This window comes from Aethalodelphis obliquidens, unplaced genomic scaffold (assembly GCF_003676395.1).
Source record: "Aethalodelphis obliquidens isolate GAN/ISIS:26980383/991018 unplaced genomic scaffold, ASM367639v1 scaffold37, whole genome shotgun sequence".
Lineage (NCBI taxonomy): Eukaryota > Metazoa > Chordata > Mammalia > Artiodactyla > Delphinidae > Aethalodelphis > Aethalodelphis obliquidens.
Genome location: NW_020837981.1, coordinates 618026 through 635842, shown reverse-complemented (window position 1 = coordinate 635842; position 17817 = coordinate 618026). Strand labels below are relative to the sequence as shown.

Here is a 17817-nt window from a genome sequence, read left to right as displayed (position 1 = left end):
GGTAGAGTAATCTTGGTTGTAGGTTTTTCTCCTTCATCATTTTACATATGTCCTGCCAGTCCCTTCTGGCGTGCAGAGTTTCTGCTGAAAGATCAGGTGTTAATCTTATGGGGATTCCCCTGTGTGTTATTTGTTGTTTTTCCCTTGCTGCTTTTAATGTTTTCTTTGTATTTAATTTTTGACAGTTTGATTAATATGTGTGTTGGCGTGTTTCTCCTTGGATTTATCCTGTATGGGACTCTCTGTGCTTCTGGACTTCACTATTTCTTTTCCCATATTAGGGAAGTTTTCAACTATAATGTCTTCAAATATTTTCTCAGTCCCTTTCTTTTTCTCTTCTTCTTCTGGAACCCCTATAATTCAAATGTTGGTGTGTTTAATGTTGTCCCAGAGGTCTCTTAGACTGTCCTCAGTTCTTTTCATTCTTTTTTCTTTATTCTGCTCTGCAGTAGTTATTTCCACTATTTTATCTTCCAGGTCACTTATCTGTTCTTCTGCCTCAGTTATTCTGCTATTGATCCCATCTAGAGTATTGTTTTGTTTTGTTTTGTTTTTTTGTTTGCTTTGTTTTGTTTTTTTGCGGTACGCGGGCCTCTCACTGTTGTGGTGTCTCCCGTTGCGGAGCACAGGCTCTGGACACACAGGCTCAGCGGCCATGGCTCACGGGCCTAGCCGCTTCGCGGCATGTGGGATCTTCCCGGACCAGGGCACGAACCCGTGTCCCCTGCATCGGCAGGCGGACTCTCAACCAATGCACCACCAGGGAAGCCCCATCTAGAGTATTTTTAAATTCATCTATTGTGTTGTTCATCATTGCTTGTTTCATCTTTAGTTCTTCTAGGTCCTTGTTAAATGTTTCTTGCATTTTGTGTATTCTATTTCCAAGATTTTGGATCATCTTTACTATCATTATTCTGAATTCTTTTTCAGGTAGATTGCCTATTTCCTCTTCATTTGTTAGGTCTGGTTGGTTTTTATCTTGCTCCTTCACCTGCTGTGTGTTTTTCTGTCTTCTCACGTTGCTTGTCTTACTGTGTTTGGGGTCTGTTTTTTGCTGGCTGCAGGTTCGTAGTTCCCGTTGCTTTTGGTGTCTTTTCCCAGTGGCTAAAGTTGGTTCGGTGGGTTGTGTGGGCTTCCTGGTAGAGGGGACTAGTGCCTGTGTTCTGGTGGATGAGGCTGGATCTTGTCTTTCTGGTGGGCAGGTACACGTCTGGTGGTGTGTTTTGGGGTGTCTGTGGACTTATGATTTTAGGCAGCCTCTCTGCTAATGGGTGGGGTTGTGTTCCTGTCTTGCTATTTGTTTGGCATAGGGTGTCCAGTACTGTAGCTTGCTGGTCGTTGAGTGAAGCTGGGTGTTGGTGTTGAGATGGCGATCTCTGGGAGATTTTCAGCGTTTGATATTATGTGGAGCTGGGAGGTCTCTTGTGGACCAGTGTCCTGAAGTTGGCTCTCCCACCTCAGAATAAAAGGGAGAAAAAGAAGAGAGAGAGAGAGAGAGAGAGAGAGAGAGAGAGAGAGAGAGAGAGAAAGGAAGGAAAGAAAGAAAGAAAGAAAGAAAAGAAACGAAGGTAAGATAAAGTTATTAAAATAAAAATAATTATTAAGAAAAAAATTTTAAAAAAACGGATGGATAGAACCCTAGGACAAATGGTGAAGGCAAAGGTATACAGACAAAATCTCACACAGAGGCATACACATCCACACTGACAAAAAGAGGAAAAGGGGAAAAAATAATAAATCTTGCTCTCAAAGTCCACCTCCTTAATTTGGGATGATTCGTTGTCTATTCATGTATTCCACAGATGCAGGGTACATCTAGTTGATTGTGGAGCTTTAATCCGCTGCTTCTGAGGCTGCTAGGAGAGATTTCCCTTTCTCTTCTTTGTTCTCACAGCTCCCGGGGCTCATCTTTGGACCAGAGGGCGTCTATTCTTCCCTCAGACAGGACGGGGTTAAAGGAGCCGCTGTTTTGGGGGTTCTGGCTCACCCAGGCCTGGGGGAGGGAGGGGTACAGAGTGCGGGGCCAGCCTGTGGCGGCAGAGGCCGGCGGGACGTTGCACCAGCCTGAGGCACACCGTGCGCTCTCCTGGGGAAGTTGTCCCTGGATCCCGGACCCTGGCAGTGGCGGGCTGCACAGGCTCCCCAGAAGGGAGGTGTGGATAGTGACCTGTGCTTGCACACAGGCTTCTTGGTGGTGACAGCAGCAGCCTTAGCGTCTCATGCCCGTCTCTGGGGTCCGCGCTGTTAGCCACGGCTCGTGCCCGTCTCTGGAGCTCCTTTAAGCAGCGCTCTTAATCCCCTCTCCTCACGCACCAGGAAACAGAGGGAAGAAAAAGTCTCTTGCCTCTTCGACAGGTCCAGACTTTTCCCCGGACTCCCTCCCGGCTAGCCCTGGTGCAGTAACCCCCTGCAGGCTGTGTTCACGCCGCCAACCCCAGTCCTCTCCCTGCGCTCCGACGGAAGCTGGAGCCTCAGCTCCCAGCCCCGCCCACCCCGTCGGGTGAGCAGACAAGCCTCTCGGGCTGGTGAGTGCCGGTCAGCATCGATTCTCTGTGCGTGATCTCTCTGCTTTGCCCTCTGCAGCCCTGTTGTTGTGCTCTCCTCCGCGGCCCCGAAGCTTTCCCCCTCTGCCACCCGCAGTCTCCGCCCTCGAAGGGGCTTATTAGTGTGTGGAAACCTTTCCTCCTTCACAGCTCCCTCCCACTGGTGCAGGTCCCGTCCCTATCCTTTTGTCTCTGTTTATTCTTTTTTCTTTTGCCCTACCCAGGTACGTGGGGACTTTCTTGCCTTTTGGGAGGTCTGAGGTCTTCTGCCAGCATTCAGTAGGTGTTCTGTAGGAGTTGTTCCACGTGTAGATGTATTTCTGGTGTATCTGTGAGGAGGAAGGTGATCTCCGTGTCTTACTCTTCCACCATCTTCCCCTCTGGCCACCCACAATTTATTTTTGATGAACTCTTTGAGAGAATTAAGTTGTATGTATTTTATCCTTACTATTTGTTTCTGTTTTCTAAAAACAAGGGTTTTCTCATATGTAATCACACTTAGGTTATCAAATTCAGGAAATTTTACATTGATACAGTACTTTAACCTATTACACACTTTTGTCTGTTATCTCAACTATCTCAAGTCTTTTTTAGACTCCGCCTCCTCCCAGCAGAGGATTTAGTCTGGGATCACATACTGTTATTAGTTGTCATGTCTCTTTAATCTGGAACAGTTCCTTAGCTGTCCTTTGTCTTTCATGACAGTAACATGTTTTAAGAATATAGGCCATGGGCTTCCCTGGTGGCACAGTGATTGAGAACCAGTCTGTCAGTGCAGGGGACACGGGTTCGATCCCTGGTCTGGGAGGATCCCACATGCTGTGGAGCAGCTAGACCTGTGCGCCACAACTAGTGAGCCTGCGCTCTAGAGCCCGCGAGTCACAGCTGTTGAGCCTGCATGCCACAACTACTGAAGCCTGCACGCCTAGAGCCCGTGCTCCACAACAAGAGAAGCACCGCAATGAGAAGCCTGCGCACCGCAGTGAAGAGTAGCCCCCGCTCGCTGCAGCTAGAGAAAGCCCGCATGCAGCAACGAAGACCCAACACAGCCAAAAATGAATGAATAAAATAAATAAATTAAAAATAAACAAATAAAATAGTGCTAGAAATTTAAAAAAAAGCATATAGGCCAGTTATTTTATACAGTGTTCCTCAGTTTGGAGTTATCTGACATTTTCTCATTGTTAGATTTAGGTGATGCATCTCTGGCGAGAATTCTACATAAATGATGATGTGTCCTTTCTCAGGCTATCACATTCAGAAGCATGATGTGTCTGACCTTACTTGGCATTAGTAATATTGGTTTTGATCACCTGGCTAGGGTGTTGTCCAGTTTCTTCATTGTATAGTCACTGTTTCCCCCTTTACAACTAATAAACAAACTGTGGGGAGATACTTGAATATCTTAGTCTTTATTTATTCTCTTTATCTAGCTATCATCAATATGGACTGATGGCCTTCTACTTTATCCAGTGGGTTATAATCCATTACAGCCCTTATTTTTTGTTGTTGTTATTTGTATTTAAAAATTTTTACACAATTTTAAAAGGTTACTTTTCCATTTACAGTTATAACAAAATATTGACTATATTTCCTGTGTTGTACAATACATCCTTGAGTTTATCTTACACCCAGTAGTTTGTACCTCCCACTCTCCCACTCCTATATTGCCTCCCCTCCTCCCATTGGTAACCACTGGTTTGCTCTCTCTCTGTGAGTCTGCTTCTTGTTTGTCATATTCGCTAGTTTGTTGTACTTTTTTAAGATTCCACAAAAAAGTGGTATCGGACAGTATATGTCCTCTGTCTGACTTATTTCACTTAGCATAATGCCCTCCAAGTCATGTTGCTGCACATGGCAAAATTTTGTTCTTTTTTATGGCTGAGTGGTATTCCATTTGTGTGTGTGGGGGTATATATATATATACCACATCCTCTTTATCCTTTCATTTACAACCTTTATGTTTTTTGATGTTCATATTGTCCCAGGTTCTGACAGTGGGAGTCCCTTCATCCTGGCTCTGGTGTCCTTTGGGTGTGGCCCTATCACTTTCTGATACAGTGATGTTCCAGGCTCATGTTGGACCTTTTGTGCCCCATCTATGGGGCAGAATCAGTCATGATTTTAAGGAGGCCAGGTTTCTCTTAGTGGAGAAACAATATATAGAAACCAAGATCTGGGCATTAGGTATTGTCATTAGTACTGGTGTCATTGTTTCCAGTCCCTTCCAGTGAACATAGTTAGGAACTATATTTTTAAAAAATAATTTTAGTTTATACTAACACCCTCAATTCTCATCCAACCCCACAGGATTTTTTTTTTTTTTTTTTGCTTTTCCCCATTCCATGTTCTAATTTATTAAGTTTTAAAAATTGAAGTATAATATGTATATATATGTAAACATATATATAAAGTGAAGTGTGCAGATCTTATGTATACAGTTCAATCAGTTTTGGAAAATGCATACACCTTTGTAATCCATACCCCTATCAAGATACTGATTATAATTTTTTAAAACTGTTTCTCATTGTGGATAATATTGATTTGTTTACTTTTAGATACTTGATCCTTGAATGTGCCCATTCACAAATTCATTTGCACTTCAGTTGAACAGCCATAAGCCAAAGTAAGTTTACTGGTATTTCACCAACGAAGCAGACAAACAAAAAAAGGGTCTTCTGTATTCTGTGGGTTAATGCAGATACAATTATTTCTCACTAGTCATTTGCATTTTATTTTGTTAGAATTGGGCTGAAAAAATGTTGATGTTTCTTCAAGGATTGTATCACTACATTTTTCTAATTGCAAATTGTGATGGTAAAGAAAGCAAAGTGTGTATTTCCTTATGAGTGGGTGAAGTACATTGTAGTTCCTGGAGTTTGGTCAGGTTTTTCTTGAACCCTTCTGTCAGTTGGTGGCACTGTCCACAGAAATTTATAATTTGCAACAGCAGTCTTTTATTAACTAGTGGAATAGGAATGAACAGAATTGATGAGTTTTATTTTTTATTTATTTATTTTTGGCTGCATTGGGTCTTCGTTGCTGCACACAGGCTCTCTCTTGCTGCAGTGAGCGGGGGCTACTCTTTGTTGTAGTGCGCAGACTTCTCATTGTGGTGGTTTCTCTTGTTGTGGAGCACGGGCTCTAGGTGCATGGGCTTCACTAGTTGTGGCTCGCGGGCTCTAGAACACAGGCTCAGTAGTTGTGGCTCACGGGCTTAGTTACTCTGTGGCATGTGGGATCTTCCCAGACAAGAGCTCAAACCCGTGTCCCCTGCATTGGCAGGCGGATTTTAACCACTATGTCACCAGGGAAGTCCCGATGAGTTTTATTTTAAAAGGATATTTCTAGAGTGGAGAATTCGTTTGGCTCTTGGAGTTAATTTTACAGTTGACTCTGTAAAGCCAGATCAGGAAGATTTTGCAGGACTGGTGATGTTACCAAAAAGATAAAAAGAAAATTGGCAAAAAATTAGTAATTATGGTAGAAAGAACAGTAGTTAATAAAAAGCCGGTTTTGCTAGTACTTACGTTGTGTTAATAACAGTATAAACCTGACAAGTTTTATATATATATGTGAGAAATATTTGGTTGTTAGTACTAGCAAACTCGTCCAGTTTGTTCTGAAGTTGAGGTATACATTCTGGAATGTATTACATCAACCCTAAAATATATATCTGTGTAATTCCTAGGCACTGATGTACTGTTATTTTGTGTACCATTAAGAAAGAAAATAAATGATACCTATTAAACAATGATGTGATATTAATCTTAAGACGTATCTTGATTTTACAGTTGTTAAAATGTGAAAAGATCCATTAAGAAAGAAAAATGATGCCTATTAAACAATGATATTATATCAATTTTAAGACACATTCTGATTTCACAGTTGTTAAAATGTTTAAAATGTGTTGATGAATTATATTAATCAATGAATAATAGTCCACTGTCTGGATATACCACAGCTTATTTATGCATTTACCTACTGAAGGACATCTTGATTGCTTCCAAGTTTTGACAGTTATGAATAAAGTTCTTTTAAACATCTTTGGGCAGGTTTTTGTGTGGACACAAGTTTTCAACTCATTTGGGATACCAAGTAGCAGGATTTCTGGATTGTATGCTAATAGTATGTTTAGTTTTGTAAGAAACTGCCAGATTCTTCCAGTGTGGCTCTGTCATTTTGCATTACCATCAGCAATGAATGAGGGTCCCTTTGCTCTGTATCCTTATCAGCATTTTATGTTGTCAGTGCTTTAGATTTTGACCATTTTAATAAATGTGTGGTAACATTTACCTGATTGTTGTTTTAATTTATAATTCCTTAGTGACATATGATGTTGGCTGGGATTGTATTGACTTAATAGATAATAGGGAAGAACAGATATCTTGGCAGTATTGAGTCTTCCTATTCATTAACATGGACTGTCCATTTATTTAGTTCTTTGACTTTTTTCATTAGTTTTGTAATTTTCCTCATATAGATCTTATATGTATTTTATTAGATTTATACCTAAGTATTTCATTTTGGGGGTGCTGATGTAAATGATATGTCTTTAATTTCAAATTCCACAAGCGTATTACTGGCATATAGGAGAGCAATTGACTTTTGTATATTAACCTTGTATCTTGCAACTGTAATTGATTATTAATTCTAGGAGTTTTTTTGTCGTTGATTCATGTAGATTTTCTATATAGATGATTACATCATCTGTGAACGAAGACAGTTCTTTCTTTCCAATCTTTATACCATTTATTTCTTTCTCTTGTCTTATTCCATTAGCTTGGATTTCCAGTGTGATTTGAAAAGGAGTGGTAAGAAGGGATATGTTGCCTTGTTCCTGATCTTAGTGGGAAAGCTTTGAGTGTCTCACTATTAAATGTGATGTTAGCTATAGGTTTTTGGTAGGTGTTCTTCAAATTGAGGAAATTCCCCTCTATCCCTAGTTTGCTGAGATTTTTCTTTTAATCGTGAATGAGCGTAAAATAGTCTCAAATGCTTTTTCTGCATCTAATGATAGCATCTTAGTGGTTTTTCTTCTTTAGTCTTCTGATGTGATGGATTGAATTAGTTGATTTCTTGAATGTTGAACCAGCCTTGTGTACCTGGATTAAATGCCAGTTGGTCATGGTATAAATTCTTTTTATACATTGTTGGATTTGATGTGCTAATATTCTTTTTCATTTTTGGCCACACTGCACAGTTTGCAGGATCTTAGTTCCCCAACCAGGGATTGAACCTGTGCCCCAGCAGTGAGTGCACTGAGTCCTAACCACTGGACCACCAGGGAATTCCTGATGTGCTAATATTCTGTTCAGGATTTTTGTATATATGTTTATGAGAGATTGGTCTCTAGTTTTCTTGTAATGTCTTTATCTGGTTTTGGTATTAGGGTAATGCTGGCCTCATAGAATGAGTTAGGAAGTATTCCCTTTGTTTCTATCTTCTGAGTAAGATTATAGAGAATTGTTATAATATCTTCTTAAGTGTTTGCTAGAATTCACTAGAGAACCCATCTGGGCCTGGTGCTTTCTGGTTTGGAAGATTATTAATTATGATTCAATTTCTCTAAAAATGTAGACCTATTTGGATAGTCTGTTTATTCATGTGTGAGTTTTAGCAAATTGTATCTTTCAAGGAATAGGGCCATTTCATCTAAGTTATCTAATTTGTTGGCATAGAGCTCATGGTATTCCTTGATTAACCTTTTAATGACCATGGGATCTGTAGTGGTGTCTCCGCTTTCATTTCTGATATTAGTAATCTGTGTCATTTTTCTTTTTTATCAATTTTATTTATCTTTTCAAAGAATCTTTGCAAAGAACCTTTTCAAAGAACCTTTGGTTTCATTGATTTTTCTCTATTGATTTCCTGTTTTCAGTTTTATTATTTTCTGCTCTGATTTTTATTACTTTTCATCTGCTCTTCTTGGATTTAATTTGCCCTTCTTTTCCTAGTTTCTTTAGATGGCACCTTACGTTATTGATTTTAGATCTCTCTTCTTTTCTAATACATGCATTGAATGCTGTAAATTTCCCTCTAAGCACTGCTTTCACTGCATCCCATCGATTCTGAAAATTTATGCTTTCATTTCCATTTAGTTCAAATTATTCTTAAATGTCTCTTGAAAATTCTTCTTTGGCCCATTTCCTTTAGAAGTGCATTGTTTAAGTATTTTGAGATTTTTCAACTATCTTTCTATTTTTGATTCTAGTTTAATTCTGTGATGGTCTGAGAGGAGATATTGTATGATTTCTATTGTTTTAAATTTGTTAAGGTATATTTTATATACCACCGTAAGGTATATTTTATATACCACCATAATGTGGTCTGTCTTGATGAATAGTCCATGTAACGGTACAGAATTCTAGGTTGGTTTTTTTTTTCTCTTGACACTTTAAATATTTCATTGCACTCTCTTCTTGCTTGCATGGTTTCTAAAGAGAAGTCAGATGTAATTCTTATCTTTGCCCCTCTATAGGTAAGGTGTTTTTTCCCTCTATTTGCTTTCAAGATTTTTTCTTAATCTTTTACTTTCTGTAGTTTGAAAATGATCTATATAGGTGTAGTTTTTTGGTCATTTAACCTGCTTGGTGTTCTCTGAACTTCCTGGATCTGTGGTTTGGTGTCTAACATTAATTTGGAGAAATTTTCAATCAGTGTTTCAAGTATGTTTCCTGTTCCTTTCTCTTTTTCTTTTTCTTCTCCTTTTTGTATTACTTCTCCTTCTCATTACGCATATGTTACATCTTTTCTACTTGTTCCACAGTTCTTTGATATTCTGTTCTTTTTTGGTGTTTTTTTGGTTTGCTTTTCAATTTTGGAGATTTTCCCTGACATATCCTCAAGCTCCAAAGGTCTTTCCTCAGCCGTGTGTAGTAGTCTACTAAGAAGTTCATCAAAGGCACTTTGAAAACAGGTTTAAAAATCTTTATAAGAAACAGTTATACCGTAGGATCTAGGGCTTATATCATCTTCTAACACTTGTCCTCACAGCCAGGTGCCTGCCTGTGGTAATGACTTCTTAGTGCTCTTCCACATTCAGTTCTCCTTTCATTCCAGGCATATGGGAACATTTAATTCCTTTGTTTCCTTGAAGTTAGGTGGTATCATGTGACTGATTCTGGCCAGTGGACTTTGAGGGGAGGTGTGTGTTATTTCTGTGTTGACATAGTGAAAAGTCCATGAAGAGTTGCTGGTCTTTTTCTTTATCTGGAAGTACCTAGCCATATGTTTCATTTGATACAAGAACAAGATAGTCAGCCTGGGTCCTTGGATGACTGTGAAACAGATCCTGCTTGTTATGTTGGGCATTTTACATGAGACAGAAGTAGACTTTTGTTGTGTTGAGCCACTGAAATCTTGGAGTTATTCAGTGGCTACTGAGCACTTAACATGTGGCAAGCCCTGACTGAGATGTGCTTTAATGGTAATGTACATACCAGGTTTGGAAGTTTAACTATGAAGAAAGAAAAGAAAATATCTTATTAATAATTTTTATATTTATTATATTGAAATAACATTTTGGATCCATTGGGTGAAACAAAATCTATTAATTTCAGCTTCTTCTCTAGTTTTTTTCATGGGGACACTAGAAAATTTTAAATTAACACATGTAGTCGCATTTGCAGTATTATATTTATCTTGGACAGTGCTGAACCCAACCTGGACAAATTCAGTAGTCCTGGCAGAAGTTGGATGTTTGAGTGTTCAGAGAAGCTAAACCAGTGAGACCCTAGATTTGGAGAGAATACAGAATAGGAAAACACTGTAAATGATGGTTAAGCAAAAGTCTAGTTACTGGATCAGAAGATGTGCCCTTACTTTTTGTCCCATGTTACTTTTCCCACTTGTTTGCAGAGCAGTGGCAGTCAGAAGTGTATACTCCATCTAGGAGACTGGAGGACTCTTCTAAGAAACTGACTCCAGGGAAAAGAGCAGCAGAGCCTGACATTCGAGGGTCTCCATATCTGCACAGGCAGGTGATTGCCCAGTTACCCTACAGTGAAGCCCACTAGTTTACAAGCCCTCCTATACCCACAGCATTGTCCAGTCAGAGTTCCTGTGCTTCACTGTTACATGAACAGTACCCAAGGATCACCAGGTATTTGCTGGAAATTTCTAATAGGAAAGCAACTCCTTAAGGGAAAGAGAATAATAATAGTAGCAGTGAGTTGTTTGCATATTAAGATAATGCAGATAATAATACAAATAAAAGGAAAAGATTAGCATATACTCTTCGCGATGAGGCTCATCTCTAATATTCCCCTATTCCACATTACCCCTATATATGTGTGTGTGTATATATATATATATATTTTTTTTTTTTTTTTTTTCCTTTGCTGTACACGGGCCTCTCACTGTTGTGGCCTCTCCCGTTGCGGAGCACAGGCTCCGGATGCGCAGGCTCAGCGGCCATGGCTCATGGGCCCAGCCGTTCCACGACATGTGGGATCTTCCCGGACCGGGGCACGAACCCATGTTCCCTACATCGGCAGGCGGACTCTCAACCACTGCGCCACCAGGGAAGCCCAGGAGACTTTTTTTTTTGCGGTATGCGGGCCCCTTACTGCTGTGGCCTCTCCCATTGCGGGGCACAGGCTCCGGACGCGCAGGTCATTGGCCATGTCTCACGGGCCCAGTCGCTCCGTGGCATGTGGGATCTTCCCGGACTGGGGCACGAACCCGTGTCCCCTGCATCGGCAGGCAGACTCTCAACCACTGTGCCACCAGGGAAGCCCTACCCCAGTATATTTTAAGAAGTGTGCTGAAGTATGAATAGTTCTTCGGTTAGTAATTTAAGAGAGCAGGTGAGGAGATCTTACTACTTTCAGCTAGCTCAGTTTTCCTTTATTTTAAAATTTACAAGTTGATGGAAGGAAAAGTGTGCCTATAGTGAGAGAAGTAGTACAAGCAAAATGGTACAGTGTTCGAAATTCTTCTTAAAATAAATGTTATTATTGAAAAGTATAGATAAATGTAGAAGTGTTTTTTTTTCTTATGTCAAGCAGTGGTTTATATATGCTGGAATCATACCTGAGTGCAAGAGCATGTTCTTGTGATCTAACATATCTGAATTTGAATCCTGTCTCTGCCACCTACTAGATGTGGCTACAAAGAGAAATTACTTAACCTCATAAGACACAGACAGTAAAACAGAATGTAATTTCCAAGAAGGCAGGGCTTTTTTCATTCTTTTTGTTCATCGCTATATCCCTAGGCTAGAATCGTTCATGTGACACATAGTTAGCACTCATTAAATATTCATTGTATGAAAAGAGTCCCTACCTCATAGATTTTCTTTTATTCCATCCTCAAATAAAATGAAGAGCTTGATTGCTACTTATTTTTTTTTAAGCTGCTTCAGAAAGGTCTGTGTATATGTACAATTTGCCTGTCTTGGGGAAACTTTTCAGTTATACCAAGTTTCAGATCTTTGCAACTTGATTTTTCCTAGAAATCTACCTTCTTATTGTCAAATTAGAAATTTATGCTTGAACTCTGGTGCGTCCTTTGACAATGCATGTCGTCTCCTAAAAGTGATGGCACTTTATGACATCAACTTCATAGATTATTATAGTGGTTGTTATCCTAGAGATTAATCATAGGGTATTGTCTCTAGGTATACCACAGATTCTCCTGGTTTTGAATGGTGCAGTTTAACGTGCATGCTAACTGAAAAAGAAATGATTTTCCTACCTTCCTTCAGTACTTTCTTTTATGGTCATGTGATAATTAGGTAGATGGTTTCTGTTAGTTCTGGCAAATTCATAAGTATCCAGTAACTTTCCAACATTTTTTCCCACTACTCGGTACATCTCTCCCTGTGCCTAATCCCCACCCTTCCAGTTATTGAAGATGACTTCATTCTCTTTCTTAGAGAAGTTTGAAGGTACCAAATATAAGTTCTGCAAATTTCTTCTCCTCATCTCAAAGATCCCTTTTTATGTGTCTTTCTCTTCTCTCTCTCCTGTCTCACAAGAAGTTTCCCCTTTTCTAAGCCTAGATCCTTGCCTTCGTTGAGACCTCCCGCTCCTTGTCTGTTTTGACATGAATCCTTGACAGGCTATTTCCAGTTAGATTACAACGCCTGATCAAATTTCCTTGAAATTGAAAATAAACCAGCAAAACCTTCCTTTGACATTGTTATTACCTTGAGGCTATATACCATTCTTCTTTGAACTTCTCAAAATGGTAGTCTATACCTGAATAGCTCCTGTCACTTTTTTTTTTTTTTTTTTTGCGGTACGCAGGCCTCTCACTGCTGTGGCCTCTCCCGTTGCAGAGCACAGGCTCCGGACGCGCAGGCTCAGCGGCCATGGCTCCACGGCATGTGGGATCTTCCCGGACCGGGGCACGAACCTGTGTCCCCTGCATCGGCAGGCGGACTCTCAACCACTGCGCCACCTGGGAAGCCCCACTCCTGTCACTTTTTAAACATACTTCCTTGCCATTGCCATTTTGCCTCTACCACTTCCCTTGAATTCGTCAGCAACCCATTTAGCAAGTTTAACAGCTTTTTCCATGTTTTTAAATTACTTGTGCTTTCTGCAGTATTTGAAATTGTCATTATCTTTTTACTTTTTTTTTTTTTTTCCAGTACGCGGGCCTCTCACTGTTGTGGCCTCTCCTGTTGCGGAGCACAGGCTCTGGACGCGCGGGCTCAGCGGCCATGGCTCACAGGCCTAGCCGTTCCGTGGCATGTGGGATCTTCCCGGATTGGGGCACGAACCCGTGTCCCCTGCATCGGCAGGCGGACTCTCAACCACTGCGCCACCAGGGAAGCCCTTACTTTTTTTTTAAGAACCTCACTTTAAAAAATTTACCTTGCATTACAAAATGTGGAAAATACAGAAAAATATAAGAAAGGTCATAATCCACTGTAATGTCACCTCTCAGAGATACTCACTGTTAAATTTGGGGCCATATCTGTTTCATCTTTTTTTTTTTTTTAATGCATTAAACAAAAGAAGGATCAAACTATGCCTGTTCTTTTGATATCTGATTTTTTTCTGTTTTAGTATATTATGAGTATATTTCCAAGTCCTTATTCTTCTGTAGTACAATATAGTAGCCACACAAATTGGCAGCGTTGAAACTGCCCAGGTAGAAATCCTGGCTGCAAATACTCACTAGCTGTGTGACTTTGAGCAAGTTGCTACTCTGGGTTTTAGTTTCCTCATCTGGAAAATGAAGATGGCACTCCTATCTAATTCTTATCTAATTCCTAGGGTTGCTGTAAGTAATAAATGAGATAGTACATAAAAAATAATTCTTGGCACTTAATAAATGTTAACTATCATGATAATAGTATGTGAGTTTACTATAGTTTGTTTAAATTATTTCTGTTTTATTTCTTTTGCTATCATTAAGACTGTTGTAGGACCATTCATATAGCTAAATGAATGTCATGATTTTTTTGGTAGATTTTTATTAGTGAAATATAAAAATCTCTGTTAACTAAAATTGCTGGGCTAGTGGGTACATTATGCCTGTTGCTAAACTGCCCTCTATAGAGGTTATCCTCATTTATACTCGAGGGTGGTGTAAGAGATCATTAGCTTCATTACATTTTTCAAAAACTTCATGTTATTGCCTACATTTTGTACTGCACCCCTTGCTAAAAGTGAGTATCTATGTGATGAATGTGTTATTTTCCCTCTCGTCAAAATGTTGGGCTTGTTTAGAAGGGGATCACTGTTACATCATGGTTACCCACAGGTATTTCATTCATTATTTAGGTCTAATTTAAGTATAGGTATATATTTAATTTTTTTCTTATTGATTATAAATCTTTCGGTACTGAAAATAATTATTTTTCTGTCCTAAATAAATTCAAGTCTCTCTCTCTTAATCTGTATCAGTTTTTGTGTGGGTAAAACCCTAATTACCATCTACCCTAATTTTACTAAGAATATTTTCTTAAATAAATTTATTTTATTTATTTTTGGCTGCGTTGGGTCTTCATTGCTGTGCGCAGGCTTTCTCTAGTTGGCGGCGAGCAGGGGCTACCCTCATTGTGGTGTGCATGCTTCTCTTTATGGTCGCTTCTCTTGTTGCAGAGCATGGGCTCTAGGCACGTGGGCTTCAGTAGTTGTGGCACATGGGCTCAATAGTTGTGGCTTGTGGACTCTAGAGCTCAGGCTCAGTAGTTGTGGTGCACGGGCTTACTTGCTCCACAGCTTGTGGGATCTTCCCAGACCAGGGCTCGAACCTGTGTCCTCTGCATTGGCAGGCAGATTCTTGATCACTGCGCCACCAGGGAAGTCCATTAAGAATATTTTAAACCAGCTTTATTGAGCTACAATTCACATAACATACAATTAACCCATTTAAAGTGTACAGTTTGTGTACATATTCACAGATATGTGCAGCATCAGTGTAGTCAATTTTAGAACATTTTCATTACCTCAGAATGAAACCTTCATTTAAAAATTGTGAATCACTATATTGTACACCTGTAACTTGTATAATGTTGTACAACTATACTTCAATTAAAAAAATTTTAAAATGAAACCTTCATACCCTGTAGCTATCACCCTCCCAGAATTTTATTATTTTAAAATAGTATTTTATATTTATTTTGTTATATCAAAGCCTGTTGGTTCAGGATTTGGAAAGAGAAAGTATAGTTTAGATTAAAAGTACAGTCTCTGGAGTCTGACTGACCTGGGTTAAATCCCAGCCCTACTTTATATATTAACTGTGTGACTTTGGTCAGGTTACTCAACCACTCTGAGCCTCAGTTTTCTTATAATATGGAATTAGTAGAGGTACCTGCCTCAAGAGTTTATTTTAAAGGTTAAACAAGATAATAAATGTATAGAATTTAGTACAGTAACTGGCACATAGTAAATGTTCAGTAAATATAAAGAATGATATGTTTGATGTTGCACTTCTGTTCTTAAATCAACTAGCAAATATTTGATGCTATTAGGCATTGTTAAGTACTGAATGTTGTTTCTGTCAATGATTCAGAATGTTTTCTGTACCTAAGCAACATTTTTATACATTTTATATTATTTTCCCTCATGTAAAACTCTCATTACTCTCTGAGAATACAGTTGATTTCCTGTTGATAGAAAACAGTAATAGTAGCTTACAGTTAGAAAGTACTTACATTTGCCTGGCACTGTTCTAAGTGCTATACCTGCATTAACTCCTTTGATCCTCACCCTTCAGATACATGCAGTTATTCTCCCTGCTTTATAGACTGGATACCAAGGAGGTTAAGCAGCTTGGTCTAAAGTATTACAACAGGTTAGTGGTGGAGCCAGGATTCTAACCTTGGTACTCAGTCTGGCTACAAAGCCCATGCTCTTAACCCTGTGTTCTTCTCTTTATTCTCTCCTTCTTAAAAGAATGGTAGGTGGATTTCAAACATCTTGGCATCTTGGCTTTGGGGAGTTCTATATTAAGAAGGACTGTGAAATCTTGGATGCTTGATTGTAAGGAGAACTAAAACAAGTATTGATAATCTGCTATGGACGTGGGCTTCAGGGTGGCTGGGAATTTATCATCTGGTTCAGACCATGCATTGATTATTATGTTCCATCACTCTAGAATCTGGGCCCCAGGTGGAACAGTAGCCAGGCACAGTGCACCCTCCCAGCCCCCAACACCCCAGCCCTCCCAGTAAAAAGCCCATCTGAACCTGTATGCCTCCCTCCTTGCATACTATCAAACCCTGCCAGTCTTTAGAAGGGCCACTTTAAATCCAGCCCACAGTGATCTCTCCACCTGTGAAGCAAGTCTTTTTTATTTCTCAATTGTCGTGTGTGGTGGTACAACAGTATATGTAGTGTCATCTGGTGCTGTTGTTTAAGCTTTAATATATTATGGCTTGACTCCTCAAGTTGATTAAATGTTGCTTGCCAGCAGGGAACTATGTCTAAAATGTTTTAAAATTTACTGTAGTGCCCTCAGAAGTATTATCCAGTAATCTTTTTTTCTCTCTCTTTCAACTTCACTTGCTTATTGATAATAGAGCTGTTCTCTGACATTCAAACATATCTAGCTTCACAAACTTAGTCCCTAAAGTACAGGTGTGTTTTGAAGAAGGTGGGTAGTCCATAGTCAGGCTGTTGTATTATGTGCATTATATTGGGGTAGTTGCTTCTAATTGTCTGTCTGAAACTCTTCAAAACCTGATGTTGCTTCTCTTTGAACTCTTACTTGATTGCCCTGGTTGTTGCTCATCCTGCTTACAAGCCCCTCCCTTAGGCATGTGACTCACTGATTTAAAAGACAGCGTTGTTCAGTAATTAACTACCTGCCTCTCATCACATAGAAATGAGAACTTAAATGCAGCCTTCCCACCTAAAACTTTCTTCCCTATGTGTTTACCTATCTGTGAACATGAAGCAACACTGTCCTTTTGGAGGAAATATCTGTGGTCCATATCCCACTCCTGTCGGAAATGATTAGTTTGCATGTGCCTGTGCAAGTGATGAATTTTATATGAGTGCTCTTAATTGAAAATTGTATTTCTATAATTTCTAGAATGTTGTTTAGTTTCATTGATGCATACGTCTGGATGAATGACAGTTGAATATTTAATGAAGGTAGTTTTTAGTTTTCAATAAAAAGAAAGCCAAATATTGAACACAGGTTAACTGGATTAAATTCTGACCATCAGTACATCCTTAGGTAATAGGATGGTTATCCATTTTAATGATGTATAATTTTTTTTTTTATGGAAACTACCCATGTTTAAAGAAATTCATTCCATCCTTACTGCCTTGCCTTAGCAATCCTGAAAAATATGGGTATGCCTCATTAGGAAGTAAATCTGTTCTGAGAAAGAAATTTTAAAACATTCTTCTATTTGCTAAATAGGACATTTAAAAGTACTGTGTTCTAATACATTGGTATTGCTATATGTATTTAGGCAGTATCAAATAAAATCTTTGTAGGGACTTCCCTGGTGGTCCAGTGGTTAAGAATCTGCCTACCAATGCAGGGGACACAAGTTCGAGCCCTGGTCCAGGAAGATCCCACATGCTGAGGAGCAACTAAGCCCATGTGCCACAACTACTGAAGCCCGAGCGCCTAGAGCCCATGGCTGTGCAACAGGAGAAGCGACCACAATGAGAAGCCTACGCACCGCAACAAAGAGTAGCCCCTGCTCACCGCGACTAGAGAAAGCCCGTGCACAGCAATGAAGACCCAGTGCAGCCAAAAATAAATAATAAAAATAAATTAATTATAAAAATTTTTAAGTCTTTTATATTATAGTACAGTTGACTTGCTAAACCGTTTTTTTTAAGCCCAT

General features: G+C 39.5%; 1 protein-coding gene across 3 annotated transcripts in view; it reads left to right on the top strand.

Annotated features, from left to right (window-relative positions):
* Positions 1-17817, top strand: part of BMPR1A (bone morphogenetic protein receptor type 1A) — a 142371-nt gene that overhangs the window by 50987 nt on the left and 73567 nt on the right. Inside the window, exon 2 of one of the 3 annotated variants that reach the window (XM_027129671.1) lies at positions 5102-5169. The exons of the other annotated variants lie outside the window; for them this stretch is intronic. The gene's annotated coding sequence lies outside the window, so the exon portion shown is untranslated. The remainder of the gene's footprint in view (positions 1-5101; positions 5170-17817) is intronic. 3 annotated transcript variants of the gene reach the window in all.